Raw genomic sequence first — 17,143 nt, 5'->3', positions numbered from 1 at the left:
GCAAGGAGCCTTTTATTTAATCACTGATGCTCTTAATTTAGCTGCCTGGCACTGAGTGCTCACATGTAGGCAGATCGACCAGAATCCGCCTGCACTGTGGTTACACTTCTCCTGCATGTGAATGCAACTCACCACAGTGACACTCGCACGCCTTTCACACCAGCGTCAGAGGTGGCTGAACTGTCACGGCCATGCGTGACAGGAATCCATGCAGGGAGGTAATCCTGTGGTGCCACGGCCCGTGGGCACATTTACAGTGGATTAGTGGATACATACAGTCTATCTTCTTGCTCTTACTGCCTCGCTGCATCAACATCATCCTTCCTGAGGGAGCGTTCATATTAGCCACGTTTGGAGCCGTTTATTCAACCTTTGGGGCTTTAGGTCGTTGAGAATAATGAATCTTCATCACCACCAAATGCATTGTTGGTGGTGCTGTTCCACATGTGCTCTTCAAGCTAGCAAAGAGTGTTCCTCCAAAAAGCCCTATTTTGCTTTTTGTTTTTTGAAGTGGTCCAGATCCACACAGAAATGTAGTGGTTTCTTTATTTACCCATGCTCCTCCTACCTACCAAGTTTGATCAGATTTGGCTTGGTAGATTTTGGCCAACAAACAGACAAATGGCAGTGATCGCCTACTTCTATTCTCTCCCTGGCAGAGGACGAAAAGAACAAGCCCAGGATCTTTCTGTTCACATCAGGCACTGAGAGCTGACTAAACAACCCCCAGAATCACTCCACCATGTATGCTAACATACTTGTACACATATATATATATGTATAAATATATATATATACATATATATATATAATGTGATAGTGTCCTTTTCCTAATTGTTGTAGGATACTAGATGTAGTGTTCCTGCTTCCACAACCTGCATTGAATCAGTGTGTTGCAGGTGATACTGATTGTACCATAGTTTAGCCATTTAACACACAGCACACTTTTCAGTTACTGAAGACAAATCTTGAATTTACAGTAAATCCCTCAGAGCAAATCACAGTATTCATGACATGCTGTGCTTTCCTCCCATACACACCAGAGAGCACGAGAGCTTAGTGTGGCTCCAACTTGGAAAAACACAGTGATGCTCATACAATAGTGGCTTCTTAATTAAAAGGCAAACTCACCCGAAACACTCATACTGTTGTTTCTTGCACACAAGAAAGCCACAGTTCCTCTCACTCCAAGCTCGATGACTAAACTCACTGAAGAGAAAAACATCACATCATCTGCAAATAGTAGAGACAAGATCCTGATGCAATCAAAACAGACGCCCTCTGCCCCCTGGCTCCACCTAGAAATTCTGTGGACCAATCGCTGACAAATGTTCTACGGATCCAGAGGCATTCTCACTGACTTTAATGCAGTCTTGTAGAGCCTTGAGAAACTCAGAGCAAATCTCATCCACTGTGAACAGGAAGCCACTTCAAACTTCTGAGTCATCTGATGGTTTGCCAGCTGACTGAACTTCTTGTTCTGTGCGTTTTCCTCTGCCACAGTCCAACCTGCTTTGCTGCTTTTACCTGCCAATAGTTAACCATCTCCGCGAATCGCTACCTTATCGTGGTGGAGGGGTTTGTGTGTCCCAGGGATCCCAGGGGCTATGTTGTCTGGGGGCTTTTGCCCCCTGGTAGGGTCTCCCATGGCAAATTGGTCCTGGGTGAGGGACCAGACAAAGAGCGATTCAGAAGACCCTTATGAAGAGAACATCGAGGGAACAGTTTACCCTGCCCGGGATAGGGTTACCGGGGCCCCGCCCTGGAGCCAGGCCCGGGGAGGGTGCCCGAGGGCGAGCGTCTGGTGGCCGGGCCTTAGTCCATGGGGCCCGGCCGGGCACAGCCCGAAGAGGAGACATGGGCCCATCCTCCCGCAGGCCCACCACCCGCAGGAGGCGCCATAGGGGTCGGGTGCATTGTGTGCCGGGCGGCGGCCAGGAGCAGAGGCCCTGGCGGACTGATCCCCGGCTGCCAAGACTGGCAATAGGGACATGGAATGTCACCTCTCTGGAGGGGAAGGAGCCTGAGTTAGTGCGTGAGGTTGAGAGGTACCGGCTAGATATAGTCGGGCTCACCTCTACGCATGGCTTGGGTTCTGGAACCAGTCTCCTGGAGAGGGGCTGGACTCTGTCTCAGTCTGGAGTTGCCCCTGGTGAGAGGCGGCGGGCTGGGGTGGGTATTCTAATATCCCCTCGGCTTGCTGCTGGTACGTTGGGGTTTTTCCCGGTGGATGAGAGGGTTTGTTCCCTGCGCCTTAGGGCCGGGGAACGGGTCCTGACTGTCATCTGCGCTTATGCGCCAAGTGGCAGTTCAGAGTACCCAGCCTTCTTAGAGTCCCTGGGCGGGGTGCTGGAAGGTGCCCTACCTGGAGACTCTGTTGTCCTGCTGGGAGACTTCAATGCTCACATGGGTAACGACAGCGAGACCTGGAGGGGCGTGATTGGGAGGAACGGCCTCCCTGATCTGAACCCGAGTGGTGTTTTGTTATTGGACTTCTGTGCAAATCACAGTTTGGCCATAACGAACACCTTGTTCGAACATAAGAGTGTCCATAAGTGCACGTGGCACCAGGACGCTCTAGGCCGCAGGTCGATGATCGATTTTGTAATCGTATCACCAGACCTGCGACCATATGTTCTGGACACTCGGGTAAAGAGAGGGGCTGAGCTGTCAACTGATCACCACCTGGTGGTGAGTTGGATCAGGGGGCGGGGGAGGACGCTGGACAGACCCGGTGCACCTAAACGCGTAGTGAGGGTGTGCTGGGAACGTCTAGCAGAGGCCCCAGTCCGCGAGATCTTCAACACACACCTCTGGCAGAGCTTCAACAGCATTCCGAGGGAGACTGGGGACATTGAGTCCGAATGGACCATGTTCAGCGTCTCCATCGCCAAAGCTGCTGCATTGAGCTGCGGCCGCAAGGTGGTTGGTGCCTGCCGTGGTGGTAATCCCCGAACCAAATGGTGGACACTAGAGGTGAAGGGAGCCACCAGGCTGAAGAAGGAGTCCTATCGGGCTTGGTTAGCCTGTGGGACTCCGGAGGCAGCTGACAGGTATCGACAGGCCAAGCGGAATGCGGCTCGGGCAGTGGCTGAAGCAAAGACTCGGGTGTGGGAGGAGTTCGGAGAGGCCATGGAAAAAGACTTTCGGACTGCCTCGAAGAGATTCTGGCAAACCGTCAGGCGTCTCAGGAGGGGAAAGCGGTGCTCTACCTGCACTGTGTATAGTGCTGGCGGAGCGCTGCTGACGTCGACTGAGAAAATTGTCAGGCGGTGGAAGGAATACTTCGAGGACCTCCTTAATCCCACTGACACGTCTTCCGAGGAGGAAGCAGAGTCTGGGGATGAGGGGAATGACCCGCCAATTTCCGGGGGCGAGGTCACTGAGGCAGTTAAAAAACTCCTTGGTGGCAGAGCCCCTGGTGTTGATGAGGTCCGCCCCGAGTTCCTGAAGGCTCTGGACGTTGTAGGGCTGTCTTGGTTGACACGCCTCTGCAATGTTGCGTGGAGATCAGGGGCAGTACCCCTGGACTGGCAGACCGGGGTGGTGGTCCCCATCTTTAAGAAGGGAGACCGGAGGGTGTGTTCCAATTACAGGGGAATCACACTCCTCAGCCTCCCTGGGAAAGTCTATGCCAGTGTGCTGGAAAGGAGAGTTCGTCCGCTAGTCGAACCTCGGATACAGGAGGAACAATGCGGTTTTCGTCCTGGTCGCGGAACACTGGACCAGCTCTTTAGCCTCTCGAGGATACTTGAGGGTGCATGGGAGTTTGCCCAACCAGTCTACATGTGTTTTGTGGACTTGGAGAAGGCATTCGACCGTGTCCCTCGGGGTGTCCTGTGGGAGGTGTTGCGGGAGTATGGGGTGTCTGGCCCATTGTTACGGGCCATTCGATCCCTGTACAACCGTTGCAAGAGCTTGGTTCGCATTGCCGGTAATAAGTAGGACTCGTTCCCGGTGGGTGATGGGCTCCGCCAGGGCTGCCCTTTGTCACCGGTTCTGTTCATAATTTTTATGGACAGGATTTCTAGGCGCAGCCAAGTGGCGGAGGGCTTTCACTTCGGTGGCCTCAGAATCTCATCTCTGCTTTTTGCCGATGATGTGGTTCTGTTGGCTTCATCGGGTGAAGGCCTCCAGTTTGCACTGGAACGGTTCGCAGCCGAGTGTGAAGCAGCAGGAATGAGGATCAGCACCTCCAAATCTGAGGCCATGGTTCTCAGCCGGAAAAGGGTGGAGTGCCCACTCCGGGTCGGGGATGAGTTCCTGCCCCAAGTGGAAGAGTTCAAGTATCTCGGGGTCTTGTTCACGAGTGATGGGAGAAGGGAGCCGGAGATCGACAGACGGATTGGTGCTGCGGCTGCAGTGATGCGGACGCTGCACCGGTCCATCGTGGTGAAGAGGGAGCTGAGTGTAAAAGCGAAGCTCTCAATTTACCGGTCGATCTACGTCCCTACCCTCACCTATGGCCACGAGCTGTGGGTAGTGACCGAAAGAACGAGATCGCGGATACAAGCGGCAGAAATGAGCTTCCTCCGAAGGGTGGCTGGCCTCTCCCTTAGAGATAGGGTGAGAAGTTCGGCCATCCGGGAGGGGCTCAGAGTAGAGCCGCTGCTCCTCCACATCGAAAGGAGTCAGTTGAGATGGTTCGGGCATCTGACAAGGATGCCTCCTGGGCGCCTCCTGGGTGAGGTGTTCCGGGCATGTCCCACCGGGAGGAGGCCCCGGGGCAGACCCAGGACACGCTGGAGAGATTATATCTCTCGGCTGACCTGGGAACGCCTTGGTGTTCCCCCGGATAAGCTGGAGGAGGTGGCTGGGGAGAGGGAGGTCTGGGCTTCTCTGCTTAGGCTGCTGCCCCCGCGACCCGGCCCCGGATAAAGCGGATGAAGATGGATGGATGGATGGATGGATAGTTAACCATCGTCAGTATAACAGCTGCCTTCACCTCCAGTGTCCACCGTCTGGTTAGGGCAGGGGTCAGCAACCTTTAACACCCAAAGAGCCATTTGGAGCCGGTTTCCACGCAAAAAGAAAACACTGGGAGCCGCAAATACTTGTTGACATCTAAAATGAAGATAACACTGTATATATTGTTTTTTACTTTTATGCTTTGTGTGAACAACTAAGGTGTGTTGCTTATGAAATCCATGAAGTGCTACAGAGAAAATTACATTTTATTTATGTAATGAACACATTTTGAACTCTTAAAGAAATATAACAAAAGGAAAGACACCCAGCTGAACTAAAATGATCCAGCAAACAAAAACTGTTGTGAGCCGCCACCCTTATATCGCCTTTGGGCTTTTGGAGCCTTGACCTGACTTTTAAAAAATAATTGGAAAAAAAGCACTATGCTGCTGAAAAATGAAAAATAGATATTTGCAAAATTCTGCCTAAATATGTATTTTACCTGGTTAATGTGTGTGGTGGGGCGTGGTCTGCAGCGCCGCTGCAGGGGAGGCGGACACACCTGAGCTGCACCCGCAATCACGCGTCGCCGCCTTAACGTCTGTGCTATCTATGCTGTTGTGTTGGCGTGTGTCGGGCTGTGAGCTGAAAAGCTACAGCCGGCTGTATGCATACAGCAACCGTGTGTGAAAAGTGGCCTATAAAGAAAGATCGTCGGATCTGCCGTGATATGTTTACAATGGGACTTGTGCTCCTGACCGTCTGCGCACAGACCAGGGCTGTACGAAGTTGCTAGTAAGCTGTCATCTGTGAGGCGTGAGCGGTGTTTGTTTTTAACATAGTTCACGGTGCAGAACAGCTGCTGACATAATGTGGATCAGAAGATCCATAATTGGCCTACCTGGGGTTGAAAGTCTCGATAAATGCACGGCGTTTCGGCGGGTATGCCGACTTCCGCGAGTGTGACTCTTATTTTGAGAGATGAAAAAATAATAGAATATAATTTTATTTTTATATTTCAATGTCACAATAATCTTCCAATTTAGAACTACAAGTTAAAAAAGAACTAACATAAATAAAATACACTTCAGCTAAATACTTCTAATTTATTTTCCCAAACCACGCGGAGCCGCACTATAAGGACTAAAGAGCCACGCGCGGCTCCGGAGCCGCAGGTTGCCGACCCCTGGGTTAGGGGATTACCAGCACGGTGAGCACCATCTACCTCGTGACCACAACTCTGCAAGAGTCCAGTGAGGTGTGGATTGGGCACCAGCTGAAGGTGGAGACGTTTGAGAAGCCAAATCCATCTTTTATACAGCGCTCCCTCGTTTATCGTGGGAGTTACGTTCTAAAAATAACCCGCGATAGGTGAAATCCGCAAAGTAGCCAACTTTATTTTTTACAATTATTATAGATGTTTTAAGTAAAACCCCTCACTACACACTTTATACACTTTTCTCAGACAGGCATGAACATTTTCACACTTTTCTCTCTTGTTTAAACTCTCAAAGTTCAAACCTTTGTAGAAATATAAGTCCAGTGTTATAGAAAGAAACCAAAGGCTCCCGCAGGTGGTCGACAGTGTTGTGTTTGTTGGGGAGAAAACTTACAAACATACAGTCCAGCACTTCAGAGTCACACTGCTAGGATCGAAGATTTATGTGAATTTGACAAGCTGAATGCGTTCTGTACTGGACAGGAGACACGGCACGAGATTGACTGATGATGGTCTACAGCCAATCAGGACGCAGAACACAATGCGCTGTGCAAAAAAAAAAAAATGCATGCAAAATTGCAGGAAAAAAGCGAGGCCGCGAAAGGTGAACCGCGTTATAGAGAGGGACCACTGTATACAGTTCATTAGTTTAACATAATAGTGGACTGATTTGCTGGCTACCTGGTATATATAATTTTGTAATAGTTTCGGGCATCATCTGTGATCTCTGACAAAAGTATACATGCATACGTACTGATGTTTCTGAGGTGACTGCTACAGGTAACCATGTATTGTGAGAAGCTGCGTGTAGCACAAACAACAGTAGTGTTTGGTGGATCTTTAAGTCTGGATTGTGGTTTATGTGCGATGGTGTGTGCGTGGTAAGGATTGTGTCGCCCAGTGTTTGTTTGTTTTTCCAATGAAGCCTTGGGCACATGGAATCCATCAGGTGTTTCCACCCAAACAAAATGAATCATTTATTGTGGGCTTTGGTCTTAATGAGATTTGCTGACCATCCATTTTTTTGTCTTTGTGCGCTGTGTTTAATGTTGCTTTCACAGCTGCAGAGTGACACACTGCTCTGATTTTCTAGCCATAATTACCACATTATGGTGAACATATTAGCAAACAATTGCCTACTTACCCAGACAGCATCCAATACAAGCATCCATTCACAGGTCTATTTGTATCCATCTGATCAATCTTAATCCAATAATGACTCGATGTTTCCACCTGCAGTGACTCCAGAGAGGAACAGCTTTTTCATGGAGTTCCACTATGACTGTTTTTGATGTTTGTGCTTTTATTCACTTTAATAATAATTCTTTGTAGGTTTTCTTATGGGACATGGTGATTTCATTCAATATGAATGTCAAATATATTAACTGCAGAAGCTTTAACAGCCATTTCCCTTCCGAAAGCAAATCTTAACAGTTTTGGGGGATTTATCTTGACCAGGAGATCAGCTTTGGCTAACATTAGCTTGTGTGTGGGGAGTGCCAGAGGCTTTGTTCAGACCAGGCAGCTACGTTATGAGTAAATTTCACACAACAAAGTGTTTCTCATTTGGACAATAATTAGATGTTAAAATCATTTTTTTAAAATGTCTAGTAGCACATTTAGTGAAACGAGGAACATCACTGAGTACTGAGCACTGACAGTGATGCTGACAGGAGGCCTTACTGTTTCAGGCAAGATGAAGAACTGATCCTTTTCTGACTGTTGAGCCCAGTGGACCAAACTGACCAAACTCTGAATGATGATTGTTGCAAGATGTTTTTTATGTGCCATCATAAAATAATACAAACTGTCTTATCAATTTTCAATGAATTTGAACTGAAAGGTTCATAAATGCTTGCTTGCTGTGGTGGATTAGTGTATTCAGGCATTTTCGTGTTGCAAATGAAGGCCACCAACAGCCTTTAGAGAAGGTACATCTGCAAACAAAAGGCTGACATTTGGAGCTATGAAAGCATTATGCACTGAAAATGACAGACGCAGCTTAAACAGAATTGCACAGCCTCTTATTGTCCTTTAAACTGGTAGGAGTTGAATGGTGTACAAACTGAAATAACTTTTCTCTGACTGACCACTAAGAAGGATAAAAGCTCAAACTTTTCCACTTGTATGAATCTTCTATACAAAGATTGCAGAGTTTGAGAGTTGCAGGTGCAATGCCGCCACGTTGTTGTTCATGCAAAACCAACATAAAGAAAGATGCATGAAAAAGAAGGAAAACTCCCGATCAGGCTGATATCGCAGCAAAGCGTGTAATAGACACTTCACGCGTGGCATCTCCTAAACATTAAACATTTAACCCCCTAGCTTAATTGTTTACGGCAATTAGGGAATATCACTTTATTCAGTCAAATATTTAGTACGCAGTTTTTGCATGTGTGGGACTCTCGGCTCATACATGCAAACATTTTGGCATCTCTTGTGCCACAAATACATTTTATATATACTTTATTTTACTTAAAATTGGATACTGTACTGCAGTATTTTTGTCTTTTTATTTTGTATGTCACTCTGTATTTTTACATCTCATAGTTATGGATGCACATGTATAAAGTTAAAGTGTAGTATATTAACCAACCCGCCACAATATCTTCTGTGTGTAACGATGGTCATGAGCTGGTTGGCTCGCTATGCTGCCATGATGGCCACATGTTACATCATGGTGTCTCTCTCTCACTCTGGTTTTCTCTCTCTCTATTTGTGTGTGTGTGTCTGCATTAACCACACCTTGTGTTTCAGAGGTGGGCCTTCTTCTTGCTTCCGTCCATCAACACCTGGGCACCTGAGCTGACCTCACCTGTTACTGATCAGCTGCTCCTTATTTAGGCTGGCGTAAGCCGACCGCTCGACACTGGATTTTTATCTAAGGAACAATTTGTGGGTTTGGCTCTTCTGTGTTTGAATGTTGTCTAACTTTTTTGTGGGAGCTCTCAATTTACCTAAAGTAAATTTACCTCAATTTACTTTAGTCACTCACCTGGGAGTGAGTGACTAAAGTGAAAGGAGGCAGCAGGTATGTTGACGGGCATCTCTTTTAACTGGGGGGTTGAGGATCAGATGGCTTGTTTTTTTCTGCTGCTGCTGAAGTTTCCATTGTCTGCATTTTTTAATCATTCACTGTATATAAACGCACTGAACATGGACGCTGTGTCGGTACTTTGGGTCAGACATGACACTAGATCAGTGGTTCCATCACCTCGTTTGTATTTTTATTAGTTTAACTGTTTGGAATCTAAACAATATAATAAAGAAAAACACACATTTGTTCTTTTGGATTCTTTATTACGTTCATTTGATTTTTTCATTCTCTGTATCTACTGTACAATATAAAGCGCCTTGAGGCGACTGCTGTTGTGATTTGGTGCTATATAAATAAAATTGAATTGAATTGAATTTAGGATTTAAGTGACAGCTTGTAAAGGTGAAGAGACGAGGGGACTGTCCACCCAACTGTGTCAGAAAAGAGCTGAAGTTTGAGCTGTTTACATTTAATCATTTATCTGCAGTCTAAACTTTTGGTATGTGTAAAAAGACAGTTGGTAACAGTACTCATCCTTCCTGGTTGCTTCCTGCAGGATGTGGAGCAAAAGAGTAAAAGCAGCTCAATCACCTGCTTATGAGCTCCAGTGTGCCAGGTTAGGGGAGTCTGGTTAAGAAGGGTTTTAATTTCGATAGAAATGGTTGAAGCTTATGTTATTGATTTGTTTATAGTATGTGTTGGAATGATGTATATGTTTGTTATGTGTTCTAATGTTATTGAATGTTTGTTTGTGTGGAGGGTTATGTTTTTAATTTGACTGGTTAACCCCCATACTACAGTCCAGATGCTCACCTGAAACAGGGAGAGTATAAAAAGATGCTTTTAAGAGGGTTGTGCTGTGTTAACACGTGCCTTCTTCAATAAAGTTTTCTAGTCCATGAATACGTTTTATTCCAGTCTCACATCATATTATTGGAAGGGATCTATGAGAGCTGGCCAAACTGACAGGTTCCCAAACTTTTTTTTGTTAAGCCCCCCTTTGTTTTACAATAAATAAATAAATGAAACTTGTATGTTTTGGATACTTCCTAAAACAATATATGAAAGTAATGAGAAAGTGGCCACTTTCATGAGTAAATCATATAAGCCTTCTATGATTCACTATATGAAGCGAGCTAAAGCTGATGCAAGTCTTTTATAAGTTTTTCCTATTTCTTTTCCATATGGGTTGGACAGCCCAGCGCTGCTCCCGACGCAGGGAAACTAATGGGGAGACCTACTGTGGCACTTGTGCAGGTGAAGCCAAAGGCAGGATATGCTTCATCATATTTTCTAGTCTTTGGTTTGGAAGGAAGTTGGTTTGGAAACATATTGGGCGATGCTTCATCTCCTGCTTTGCGTTTGTGTGGGCGCCCCGTCAAAAACCTGTCCGTTATTCTAGCAGTGTCCAAGCGCTCTTTTTTTTTTTCTTTTTAAATCATACCGCGCCCCCTGCAATGGCTCTCTGCACCAGATCCATATACTGTTTTCATCCTTTTCTTTCTTTGGCTCTTCCCTTTAATGTCGCTGTGGTGCCTCCATCTCGCCCCACATCTGTTTCAAGGAGGAGTATTGGGGTGATTACAGAGCTTCCTTATTGAACTTGCATATAAGCATCATATGACTTTTCTCTGTCACACCGTCCTACATCCATGAACCTCCTCTGCGCTCCTCTTTTCCTCCTTTCAGCCAATACAAACAGTAAGAGCAGTTTTAAACAGCACTATGTACCATTATTACTTTAAGGGCAATATATTGATCTGAAGGTTAAAGGAGAGGTCAGAGGTCAAATGTGGCATGATATTTTAAATTTGTATATGTTACTTTCTATATGTTGACAACACATTTGTAATAATCAGAGTTTCCAAGTTGTAAGGCTTTTTGTCAATTTGTGATCAATAAACCATTGTGGTGACCTCTGTTGATGTAAGGTAACTTTGAATGGATTGTGCATGCACGCCTGTTCAGCTGAAGGTTAAAGTGATGATAGCTCTATATAGAGCTATTTGAAACTGTGCCTCACTGCCGCTGTTTTTATGGACAGTATATATGGAATGATACACAAGGATTTTAAATACCAAGTTATAGTTTGCATCCAAATATCATATCTCACTTTTACATTTCACATCTGCTTTTTTTCCAGGTTGACACTAAAATGCATTCGATCGTCAAAGTTTCATTCAGAGAACGAGAATGAGCTGCCTCGTTAGCTAGAAATGTGCTGTAGTGCATATTGAATAATATGCTCAAGTTATTCTTGTCCAGTTTCATACAAATCATTACCTGTGACCTACTCCCACATAGTGTTTATATGCAAAATACAATAGCACTCCCTCCAAAGTAAATATTACCCAGAGTGCTTCTTGTTGTTATCGTTGGATTCGTTGCAAACCTCACTCTATATTTTATCAGTCTGTACGATATGTGTTCCAGCTTACAGCACACTGATGAAAATATTGAGCCGCTTCTTTTAATGTTTCATTTCAGTCTCATTGCTGTGTAAAATCGAGCCGTGCCGTCTGCCTTCACCAACATTTGAGAAAAATGGATCGTCCTAAAGAGGTCCCTGACTCTGAGCGTTGGACTGTAACAGGATGCCACCTTTGCAAAAAGTCCGCTTGTGACTTCTTCCCTCCAACATATTCAACAATCAGCTGTCAGTGATTGCAAAGTGGGAGCATTTAGAAACTGCAGCAGCTGAGCCTTGAGGTGAGAGACCATGTAAGTTTCAGAGCACGCTCACCAAATGTTGCATATCAGCACAGAAAACTGCGAGCTTTGTTACAGGGCTCTGGTCTTTAAGTATGTGTAAGTAATGTGCAATGTCATGATCATTTTGAAGAAAACAAAAACCATTTCCCCGTCTTGCATTGGAAATACACTGTACTATTGTGGCACGGCCCACATTATGGAGTAGATTACTTTCCATTTTCTATATTAATTTTTTTACATCTTTGTTTAATATTCACTGTGCTGATGTGGATGATGAATGTTCTATTATGGAATTTCTTATTATCCCGCCATTATAAATGCGATAAAGATTGTTCTCTCTAATCGACTTACAAGAACAAAATAAATCACGATGACTCTGTGCCTCGTGGCTCTTCAAACATACCTTTCAAATGAGTGTACAAGAAAGGGGACACTCCTTATTACCTGCAAGTTAGGTAAGTCACTCCATCTTATATTATTACAAGATCACAAGATGAAGAAATGTTGTCTGTTTTTCCACAAAGTTATCAAGAAATGATGCAGTATTTAAGTAATTTGTCTCCTTTCCTGTAAAATACATAAAATGTCTTGAATTTTTTTTTTTAAAAAAGGTGAAACTGAGACAATGATTATTTATTTGTTTCCTGTAAAAACCTGACTTATCCCCATATTATTGTGTGCCAACCTCTAAATATTTGTAGGTACATTAGAAATAAAACACCCTCAAATTTGTTTTCATCACAGGGGAATCAGGCTTGTAGTTGTATTACGAAGTCTTACTAGAGTTCCTATGACTGAGCTGGTCCTGTACATATAATGTGTAGGTGGTCCATCACAATAACACCTCTTTGCAGAAATAATCAGAAAGCATCTGCCACATCCCAGTGGCAGAAACTGTGTCTCAGTTCCAGCTGTGAAGTGTGAGTCTGACTAAAACTCATTTCCATGAATCATGTCAGGATCCACCGACATGTGCCGAGGTCTCGCTGACTTTCTCTTCTATTCTCTGTAAACGTCTTGAAGCCCAAAAGGCAAATATAAAAAAATGAATAAAAACATTAACTTTCTGGGGTCGTGAGTGCCGTTCTCATTCAGCTGCAGCTAGGGTCATGTACACAATACAGTGGCTCCTTTATCCCCAAGCTCAGTCTCTACTGTTTGAATACATGATGCTGGAATGCCTCAATATGTAAATATGAAAGTGAAACTTTACTAATATAAACACACACAGCTGCTGTTTTCCCCTGAAACATAGTCTGAGGCAACAACTGGAGACCTGCTAATGAGTTTAGTTACTTTCTTTTCACATATTTGCCATTCACTGTACAAAAGCATTTCCAGACTGCCTACAGAATGTGTGCATGTGTATATAACCTTGATGCTAGGAGATTTATAAAGCATTTCATAAATGAAATAAAAGTTTATCAAATAAAAGTTGCAGTTTGTTCACCTATAGATAAATAAACTGTCTGTAAGATGTCATGGTCACACGTTTCTTGTAGTTGGTCACCAGGTTTACTCACATCTCATGAGCAGTTTTCAGCTTTCTCTGCAGATTTTCTATAGCACTGAGTTCCTGAGACCACTTAGACCGTTCAATGACCTTGATGCGATTGTGGTTCAAGAGTTGGCAGTTCACCTTGTAATCGGAAGGTTGCCGGTTCAAGCCCCGGCTCCGACAGTCTCGGTCATTGTGTCCTTGGGCAAGACACTTCACCCGTTACCTACTGGTGGTGGTCAGAGGGCCCGGTGGCGCCAGTGTCCGGCAGCCTCCCCCCCAGGGCAGCTGTGGCTACAATGTAGCTTGCCATCACCAGTGTGTGAATGACTGAATGTAGTGTAAAGCGCTTTGGGGTCCATAGGGACTAAGTAAAGCTCTATACAAATACAGGCCATTTACTATTTGATGTGCTTCTTTTCAGCCTTGATGATGTCTTTTAGGTGCTTGTCATGCTAAAAGACCCGCCCACAGCCCATCTTCAGTGTTCTGGCTGAGGGAGGAAGGTTTCCTTCCAAGATTGTACGTAGCCCTGTCCATTGGTCTCTCGATGCAGTGAAGTCATCCTGTATCCTCAGCAAAACAGCCTCATCTCGTCACATTTGCACCTCCGTGTTGGCCTGTGGGGATGGTGCTCCTTGGGTCATACTCAGGGCATGAACTCGATTTTGGTTTCATCTGACCACTTTGTCATGTCGTCAGATGTTAAGTGGCTCAACCACCACCTTTCTCCAGCTCATCCTCAACCCATGAGGCAAGATCTTGGATGGAACTCCAGCCTGAGGGGGACTGATAGTCATTTTATATTCTTCCATTTCTAAATTTTATATGGTGCTTTTCTGTCTGACATTCTCACACATTCAGTGCGGAGCAAAGCAACTTGCCCAGTCGAACCAACAACTTTCAACTAGTAGATAACTTGCACCGCCTCTTGAGCTAATCTTCCATTTCTGATTAATCATGTCAACAGTCACCTTCTCAGCAAGCTTCTTGCAGATGGTATCATCGCCTGTTCCAGCCATGTGCAGGTCTACAACCATTAGTCATCCTTTGACCTCTTGCCTGTGGTGGTGGAGAGGTTGGAACGGAAGAAATTGATTCTCTGGTGTGATTTATATACGTAACAAGCTGAGATCAGGAGTATCTTTGATTGACTGATTGTTACTGTATCATGTACTTATTTCACTTAGTGACATGTAAATCAGTTCATAACTTTCATGTAATGTGTTTTTGTGGGTTTTTGCATGTTTTTGTGTGTTTTCAGTTGATATTTTGTCCCTCTTCATTAAATTGAAACTACCATAAAAATTAGAAACTGTTCATTTGATTTAGCATTTTCAGTTAGTTAGTGATTTATCGCATGTACCCTTTGTACTTTTATTGCATCTGTATGTAATTTTAACCTATTGTGTTACTGGGTTTTTCCAGTTGATATTTCTGTGTTGATTTTAGCTAACTTTTACACTAGGTGTGAAATATTTGTTTTAACATAGTACTCCCGGGTTAATTAGCTTTGTTTTGTCTTACAGAAACTTACAGATTTGTGCAGCGTATAACAGTGTGTAATAAAGTACAGGAAATGTATTTTTTTTTAACTTCAGTCAAAGCTGAGTGACAGTGATATATTCTTTCTAATCAGAAATATGAAGATCACAGAAACGGTGGCAAGGCGAGAATGAAAAGTCCCCGTTACACCAGGCAGGTGTTCAGCTGCAGTTATAAGCCCTCAGTGTATGGTGATGTATTACTGCAGGGAGCCCGTAGCCACTGTGTCGCTAAGTCACTCTGAACTGCAGGTTTTAAAAAACTGCCTGAGTCCTGTCAGCTATGCAGCGTCTGTTTAAATTGGAGTTCAAAAATAAAAAATGAAATTAAAAAACACTGCATATTTTCAGTGATGTGACGGGTGATGTGTGTGGACCCACCGCATGAGTCAGATCTCTAACATGAGGGGACGGGTCAGCAGAGGTGGGAAAGAGACGCACACCAACACTGAAGACAGACAGACAAAATAACCCTCTCAGTCCTCTGAGTGCAATGTTCTGAAAGCTATCAGTTTCTAAACTGTGTGACACCTGACAAAGAGTTTTAAATCCCCGGTCATAGCCCAAAGGTCCGACTAATCTAATGGCAAATTAATCCCCAAAAGACGAGAAAAGCTCTTTAAAACGTTTCGTCTTTAAATATCAACTAACAGAGAAGCTTAGCAACCATAAAGAGTGTAATGTTTTTTCAGCTAAAGCTCGGAGCGGCTGGGAGTCCTGCAGGACGCTGTTATGAATCTAATGCTGTTTCTTCACTTGGCCCACTGAGGCTGTTTCATTTGTTGTGTGAAATCCCAAAAAACAGCACATTAGGGAAGCGAGCACGTTTTGGGAAGTCCACATTTTTATGCATTTTTCTTGATTTTCTTGGCAAATTTATCAATCAATCAATCAATACTTTATTTATATAGCACATTTAAAGACCAGAGGTACACCAAAGTGCTTCTCAATAGTAAAATATGAAATAAAATTAATTACATATGGGTACGATAGTAGAGTACAAATACATTTCCAGACAAAACAAAGCTAATTAACCCGGGAGTACTATGTTAAAACAAATATTTCACACCTAGTGTAAAAGTTAGCTAAAATCAACACAGAAATATCAACTGGAAAAACCCAGTAACACAATAGGTTAAAATTACATACAGATGCAATAAAAGTACAAAGTGTACATGCGATAAATCACTAACTAACTGAAAATGCTAAATCAAATACGTTTTCAATCGTGTTTTAAAAGTTTGAATAGATTCCGACGCGCGAATATCAGCTGGAAGACTGTTCCAGAGGTTCGGTGCAGCAAAGGCACGATCACCTCTGGTTTTCAGCCGGGACTGAAGCTTCACCAAGAGCATTTGACTCGATGATCGAAGTGCTCTCCTAGGAGTATACAGGCTGAGAAGTTCAGTTAAATAGCATGGCACAATATTATTTACGATTTTGAATGTAAGCAATAAAATCTTAAAATCAGTCCGATATTTGATGTGCAGCCAGTGTGGGTCAGCAAGGATCGGGGTAATAGAATCAAACCTTCTAGTACCAGTTAAAAGGTGTGCTGCTGCATTTTGGACAAGTTGCAGTTTATGAAGAAGGGCAGATTGGAGGCCCGGGTAAAGGGAGTTGTAGTAGTCTAATCTTGAAGTAACAAAGGCATGGATACGTTTTTCAAGATCCATTCGCGGTATGTAATGCTTAGCCTTAGAGATTTGTCGTAGTTGGTAAAAGCTAGACTGTACTAGAGAGGACACTTGTTTATCAAGTTTAAAGGAGCTGTCCAAAGGAACACCCAAGTTATGTACTGTATCAGAGAGGGAGGTAGCAAAGGGACCAAATATATCGGCTAATTGTCCCCGAGGGATGTGGCTATCAAAGACAATAATTTCCGTTTGCTTTTCATTTAGAAAAAGGGAGTTACTGGATAACCAGCCTTTGACCTCCCTCATACAATCAAGAAAGCAGCGTAGTGAAGATGGGGTATCGTCAGTCAGACAAAAATAGATTTGAATATCATCAGCATAAAAATGAAAAGAGATGTTATATTTGTCAAATATAGAGCACAAGGGTAGCATGTACAATGAGAACAACATAGGGCCCAGAACAGACCCCTGGGGCACACCACAACGAAAAGGGGTAACAGAAGAAGAGTAGCTCCCCATCGTAACAGAAAAGGACCTATCCAAAAGATACGATTTAAAGCATTCAAGGGCGTTTCCTTTAATGCCTAC

Source organism: Pelmatolapia mariae, linkage group LG1 (genome assembly GCF_036321145.2).
Source record: "Pelmatolapia mariae isolate MD_Pm_ZW linkage group LG1, Pm_UMD_F_2, whole genome shotgun sequence".
In the NCBI taxonomy this organism is placed as follows: Eukaryota; Metazoa; Chordata; class Actinopteri; order Cichliformes; family Cichlidae; genus Pelmatolapia; species Pelmatolapia mariae.
Note: the sequence above shows the minus strand (reverse complement) of the source record.